Source organism: Ictidomys tridecemlineatus, chromosome 13 (assembly GCF_052094955.1).
Source record: "Ictidomys tridecemlineatus isolate mIctTri1 chromosome 13, mIctTri1.hap1, whole genome shotgun sequence".
In the NCBI taxonomy this organism is placed as follows: domain Eukaryota; kingdom Metazoa; phylum Chordata; class Mammalia; order Rodentia; family Sciuridae; genus Ictidomys; species Ictidomys tridecemlineatus.
Genome location: NC_135489.1, coordinates 49,752,172 through 49,759,195, shown reverse-complemented (window position 1 = coordinate 49,759,195; position 7,024 = coordinate 49,752,172). Strand labels below are relative to the sequence as shown.

General features: G+C 32.3%; 1 long non-coding RNA gene across 1 annotated transcript in view; it reads left to right on the top strand.

The window, feature by feature from the left end:
• The first annotated feature begins 940 nt into the window (after positions 1–940).
• The window catches only part of LOC144370128 (uncharacterized), a 71,139-nt gene continuing 65,055 nt past the window's right edge, over positions 941–7,024 (top strand). Inside the window, exon 1 of the long non-coding RNA XR_013430068.1 lies at positions 941–1,070. This is a non-coding gene — a long non-coding RNA (uncharacterized LOC144370128). The remainder of the gene's footprint in view (positions 1,071–7,024) is intronic.

The window sequence follows — 7,024 nt, the reverse complement described above, 5'->3', positions numbered from 1 at the left end:
TCACTAAAATCTTAGAGGGCTGGGGTGTAGTTCATTGGTAGAACATTGTCCATGAAGCTCTGGATTTGATTCCCAGCACCAAAATGATGATAACAATGATGATAATCATGATATAAATAATGATAATTATCTTCAAGGAAATAGTGAAAGATATTCTAGTCTGGTGTCAAAGATATTTTTTCTGCCCTACTCATCAATGAATTCTGGCCTGAACTCAATGTTCTAGATGAAGATCACAGGCTGGGTTTGCAAAACTGTGCACCTTTAGTTATTGTGAGAACACTCTATAGTGAAAGAAATTAACATCTGCAGGGGAGGTCTCTATTTGTGGGGATATCTCCCTCTCTGAACCAGCAGGAGAGGAAGAACTAAGTCAATAGAGGCTATTACAATGAGAAATGCAAAAAGATTTGGGTCTATATAGGCTTCACCTTTTACCATTTTGTCTTACCTAAGCTTTGTGTTCTTTTTTTCTCTCTCTCTCTCTCTTGGCAAATATTGATGTTTAGGACCCAAGTCTGATTGCAAGAAGTAATTATTAAGGCAGTAATTAGGCAGGTCAATCAAGAAAATAGCAAGGGACCTTTGACTCAATCCTTTTGTGAAATGAACCAAACGATCAAAGGATGAAAGGAAAAAAAATCCTCAGAATAAATGAGGATCAGGTCTTGAAAAAAATAAAACTTGTTTCTTGGTCATTCTGGTTTTGGTTTGTGTTGGAAGTGGATCACCTGAACAGGACAAATGTGATTCTAACTAGTGGGATATTTTTCAATTACCCCTGATTACTGAGTCAGACCACTAGAAATTGTGAAGAAAAAAAATAGTTGTTTACTGCTTTCATTGAGAAGGGTGGAATGTGTCTTGACTAATTGGAAAACATTGTGTAATGAAATTGTGACCAGTTTCTGACCTCAAACTGGGTTCTTTTTCGGTCCCAGAAGGGTGAAAACCCAGAACCTACTGAGCAGAGAAGGAAAGGCTGCTATTCTTGGCTAGAGGATAAGGACAAGTCTGGAGGCAATCTTTGCAATCAGCCTCTCACTGAAAGGATGAAGGTCCTTTGGAAGGTAAGGGGAGACGAGGGAGGATTTTTGTTAATGAGTAGGAGGATTATTATGGATAGGGAAATCACCTTCCTTTAATCCTGTTATGGGCCAGTCTGGGTTGGAATTAGACCAAGCCAAGATGGTGCTGGTGGGCAGGAATTTTACTAGGGTAATGTCTTACACCAGGATGCTAATGAGCCTAGGAGTGAACAACAGGTCAATATGGCATCTTTTATGGCTTAAACTGGTTTTTCCCCTGTTCTGTCCTACATCCTATTTCACAGCAGCAGCCAAAGTCCCAGTTGTCTGACTAGGCAGGTATCTTCTCTAAATCAGACCACTAGCTAGCAAAAAGAATTATTTCTCAAGGTTTGACGTGTTTGCCTGATGACAAAATGACACTTTGGTTGAGACTCTTAATCAATGCAGAGTATTTAACAGATATTTGACCATTTATGTGTTACACATTCTTAATAAGGCCCAAGGATACCTAATAAACAAGGTAGATGTTGTTCCTTATGCAAATAAATGAATGATTGTATTGAGCTATAATGATTTTATTCCATCAGGGACACATCTTGTTTTTATGTAGTACAGAAAATCTAGGTATGTGGATCTGAATGAATGTAAGAAGGATGGATAGATAAGACTCAATGTATAAGAAAGTTGCAGAAGTTTTGTAGAAAGAAAAATGTGATGATTTTGTCCAAAATTAGAAGGGAAGTTTTTCTAAGAATTGAACGTTAGTATAAAAAATATAACCATGCAAAATTAGAATGTTATTTCCTATCTTAAAATAATGTTTTCTAGGAGAATTTATGTGCTCTTAATAGAATATGGAACATTAGTAAATATCATAATTACTTTGGGAAACTGAGATCTCTCTGTTAAAGAGAGATTTTTCCCCTTCCATCTATGTAACTTTTTGTATTTGTAATAAAAGTCTTTTGATTGTCATTTTGTTTAGATGAATGAATGTTATTCATGGTGACTGTGCTCTTAGGATGATCCAGAGATTTAAACCTTTAATATTTTTGACAAACTTGGCAAAAAGGCAAGCTCTAGATTAGGTCTTCAACTGACTTTGGGACATTACAGAAGGGTCCCTGGAACATCTGAAATATATGTAGTCAAGTATTTAAATTTTATATATAAAATTATATGAAAAGCATTATCAAATATTAAATGATGCTAAATCTTTTTTGAGTTATATTTTGTGAATGCATTATTAGTATTTTTTCAGAAATTATATGAAATTTATAAAAGTCTTATGGTCCCTTTTGTTATACTATCATAATTCTAGTTATCTTAACATGTTGCATACAAGGGAAATAATGTTTTCTTACCAATTGAATTGTTTTTGTAGTGAACTTCTGAAGTATTTAGCCTTCAATGAGACTCCTAGGAAAGACTTTGATAATTATAGTTTTCTGATAACTTTGGGATTTACACCATTGGACTGGGTCAGATTTTCCAGAAGAAACAATTGAACTTTTATGTCAAAACCTATTGATTCATAAGACCATACTAATCCAGCATCAGGAAGAATAGGAATCAATTGGACATAAGGGAAATTCTCTGGCAGATTTCCATGATGGGTTAGCCAGTGCAGAATTTGTTAAATGCTATTTGAATGTGTTATTCTGGGTCCATGGTAACCTGTTTTATGGACAATGTTATACCTAAATTGGGTAAAAAAGGGACTGGTATTTGAAAAGAAGTAATTTAATATTAAGCTTGGATAGGGCCTGAACAGCTGCCTTGTCTTTTCTGAATCTTTCTACCTCCCATTGTTGAAAATTCTGCTATCTGTAGATAAAATAGACAAAATAATACCCTTGGATACCAGGGAATGATTATACATATACATGTGCACCTACAGCTAGAGATATACAAATATGTAGATATATAAATGTATACATCTTTATCTACTTATCTATAGATAGATATAAAAGATATCTGCATCTTTTTACAGACTTTGCCGTAATGTTATTGTATTTCTTCAAATTTAACTCCAAAGCCCATTTCTACATTGTTATAGGTGTCTTATATATTTTTTCTTTATGCACTGAACCTCCATTTGCACCTACAGTGATATATTTTTACTTTTTACAGCCATATTTTTAAAACTTATAATTAAATAATACAGAATGTATTCACCCAGATATTTGTCAGAAATTGAATAGAAATTGCTCTTCCTCTATGCTAACATAATTTTTTCTTTAGTCTAATTTACTTAAAACCTGAAGAACTTTCTTTAGCATTTTTTAAAGTTTTTTTTAATTTTGTAATTGTAATGGACAGAATTACTTTATTTTATTTGTTTATTTTTATGTTGTACTGAGGATCGAACCCAGTGCCTCACACATGCTAGGCAAGTGCTCTGCCTCTGAGCTACAGTCCCAGCCCCTCTTCAGCATTTTATTCAGAGTAACTCTTGACAACCAATTTTCTTAGTTTTCCTTAATTTGAAAATGTCTATTTTGATGTTACTCCTGAGAGAGATATTTTACACAGATAAAATTCTCAGTTGTATGTATTATTATCTAAATACTTTAAATATATTGTTCCATTGTCTTGTCTTTATGAATTCTGGTAAGAAATATGCAGTTATTCAAATGATTTTTCTTCCTCGTGCAACATGTGCTTTTATCAAATGGCCTTCAAAATTTCTTTCCTTAATATTCGACATTTTTTATTAAAATGTGCATAGGCCTGGTTTTCAGTTTACACTCTTTGAGGTTTGCTTCTTGAACCTCTAAATTTATGTCTTCATTATATATTTGAGAATTTTTTCCTTCAAATATGTTTTCCTGTACCAATCTTTTTCTTTCACTTTCCAGATGCATGAGTTTCATCACTCCAAAGTCAAGAATTTCTGACAATTTATTATTGTTTTGTAATTTTTCAAGATACAGTGTTCACTTTTTCCCATTGTTTTGCTGTTTTCTGTATTGAATAGCTTCTGAAAGTTCAGTTTTACTCACACTTCCTACTATTTTTTTTCATTGTAAATCTAGTAAATTTTTTAAACATTGTATTTCCTTTCCCAAAATTTCTAGTTGGTTCCTCTTATCTCCAGTTCTTTATTGTAGTAAGTGCAATGAGTTTGACAGTAAATGTGGACATTTTTGTCTTTTTTCAGGTTTCAACGGTAAAGTCTTTGGTTTTTTTCAATCATTAAGTATGGTATTAACTATTGCAATTTTTGGTAGTTTCTATAGAGAGAATTTATCCTCATTCCTAGATTTCTGAGAGATTTTATGGTGAGTGAATGCTGAAATTTTTCCAATGTTTTCCCTTACCAGTTGCTTACACAATTTTTCTTTGCCTAATAGTACTGCAGATTCTAATGAGTTCTTAAAATTGGGTACAACCTTGCATAACTGTAACAAAACCCCACTTCACTATGGAGAATTTTTTCTTTTTACATTGTTGGAGTTGACATCTTAAATTTGTTGAAGATTTTTGGTTTTGATCCATTCAGTATTGTTCTATTTCTTTCATATTTTCTTTTAAAAAATGTTTTCATCCTGTTTGCTGAATTGATTTTACAAAATCACTTGGGAAATATTTCCCCTTTTATACTTTCGGAAAGATGGTGGATAATGTATGGTAGATTTTTTAAATGCTTGGTAAAATTTTCCAATAAAGCTACTCAGCCTTGGTGATTTATTTTTGGGGAACTTTTAAATCATAAACTCAATTAATTAATGGTATAATAATATTCTGTTTGTTTCCTTGTAATTTTCTTTACTTCAAAGTCTATTTTATCTGATATTAAAATAACCATTTCTGCTTTTTATATTTTAAGTAATGTTATCATGATATTTCTTAGTTTTTCCTTTTACAGTTCACCTACCATGTCATATTTGAAATGAGTTTCTTTCAGATACATATAGGTGAATCACATGTTGTGTTTCTTTAATTCTCTAAATTTCTGTCTTACTGGTATGTTGGTGATGGCATTTGTCACTTTATTATGTTTTCCAGGAGGAAAATGTTATTTCATGGGTTTTTATTTTGTTGTTGTTTTTATTATTATTCCTATTTTCCCCCTTTGCCTTCTTGTGTTATATGAACCTTTTTTGAGATTCCCATCTTGTATAATTATTCATATTTTACTAATCATTTCACATTGTTTTCTTAGCAATTTCTCTAGGTATAAAATATGCAAGTTTAATTTTACTAAATTTAATTTTATTTAATTTAAATTTATTCAGATTTAGTTTATTGGTGTAAGAGTTTTACAAGTTTGAGCAAAGTCTTTTTTTCCCAATTTCAATATTCATTTTAATTCTTCTAACACCTTTACAAAAATTCAAATTTATCACTTTAAAGAGTATCTTCTTTTTTGTTAATTTCTTTATTTAAAATTGTTTCTATTTTTAAAACAATATTCTGAAATAGATATATATCTGTACGACTGTTAAATCTAAATAATTAATAATTATGTTATCTTGTAGATACTATTTTGGGGACAAAAAACTAATATCCACTCTCGGCATTTTTCAAAGTATATTGTTATTAATTATAGTCACTATGCTTTACAAAAGATTACTTGAAGGCACTCATCCTATCTAACTGAAAATATACATCTTTTGACTAATATCCTCCCACCTCAAACACCTTTGGTAACTACTGTTCTGCTCTCTTTTTTAAAAATTTTATTTATATACCACAGCAGAATGTATTATAATTCTTTTTACACATATAGAGCATAATTTTTCATATCTCTGAGTGTATACAAAGTATATTCACACCAATTCATGTCTTTATACATGTACTTTGGATAATAATGATCATCACATTCCACCATTATTTATAACCCCATATTCCCTCCCTTCTCCTCCAACCCCTCTGCCTATCTAGAATTCATCTATTCCTCCCATGCTTCCCCTGTCTACCCCACTATGAATCAGCCTCCTTATATCAAAGAAAACATTCATTTGGCATTTGGTTATTTTGGATTAGCTAACTTCACTTAGTATTATTTTCTCTAACTCCATCCATTTTTCTGCAAATGCCATAATTTTATTCTCTTTAATTTCTGAGTAATATTCCATTGTGAATATATACAACATTTATCTTATCCATCTATTGAAAGGCATCTTGGTTGGTTCCACAGTTTAGGTATTGTGAATTATGCTTCTATAAGCATTGATGTAGATGTGTCCCTGTAGTATGCTGTTTTTAAGTCCTTTGGGTATAGACTGAAGAGAGGGATAGCTGGGTCAAATGGTGGTTCCATTTCCAGTTTTCCAAGAAATCTCCATACTGCTTTCCATATTGGCTGCACCAAGTTGCAGTTCCACCAGAAATGTATGAGCGTACCTTTTCCCCCACATCCTTGCCAACACTTATTGTTGTTTTTATGCATAATAGCTGCCATTCTGACTGGAGTGAGATGAAATCTTAGAATTGTTTCGATTTGCATTTCTCTAATTGCTAGTATGATAAACATTTTTTCAGGTATTTGTTGAATGATTGTATATCCTCTTCTGAGAAGTGTCTGTTCATCTCTTTGGCCCATTTGTTGATGAGGTTATTTGTTGTTTTGGTGCTTAGCTTTTTGAGTTATTTATATACCCTAGAGATTAGAGCTCTATCTAAAATGTGAGGGGTAAAGATTTGCTCCCAGGATGCAGGCACTCTATTCACCTCATGGATTGTTTCTTTTGCGGAGAAGAAACTTTTTAATTTGAGTCCATCCCATTTATTGATTATTGATTTTAATTCTTGCACCACAGGGATCTTATTAAGAAAGTTAGGGCCTTATCCCATGTGATAGAGCCTACTTTTTCTTCTGTTAGATGCAGAGTCTCTTTTTCTATTTTCTGAAATAAATTGAAGAGTATTAGTATTAGTTCTTCTTTAAAGGTCTTGTAGAACTCTGCTGTGCATCCCTTTGGTCCTGGACTTTTCTTGGTTGGTAGACTTTTGATGGCATCTGCTATTTTGTCACTTGAAATTGA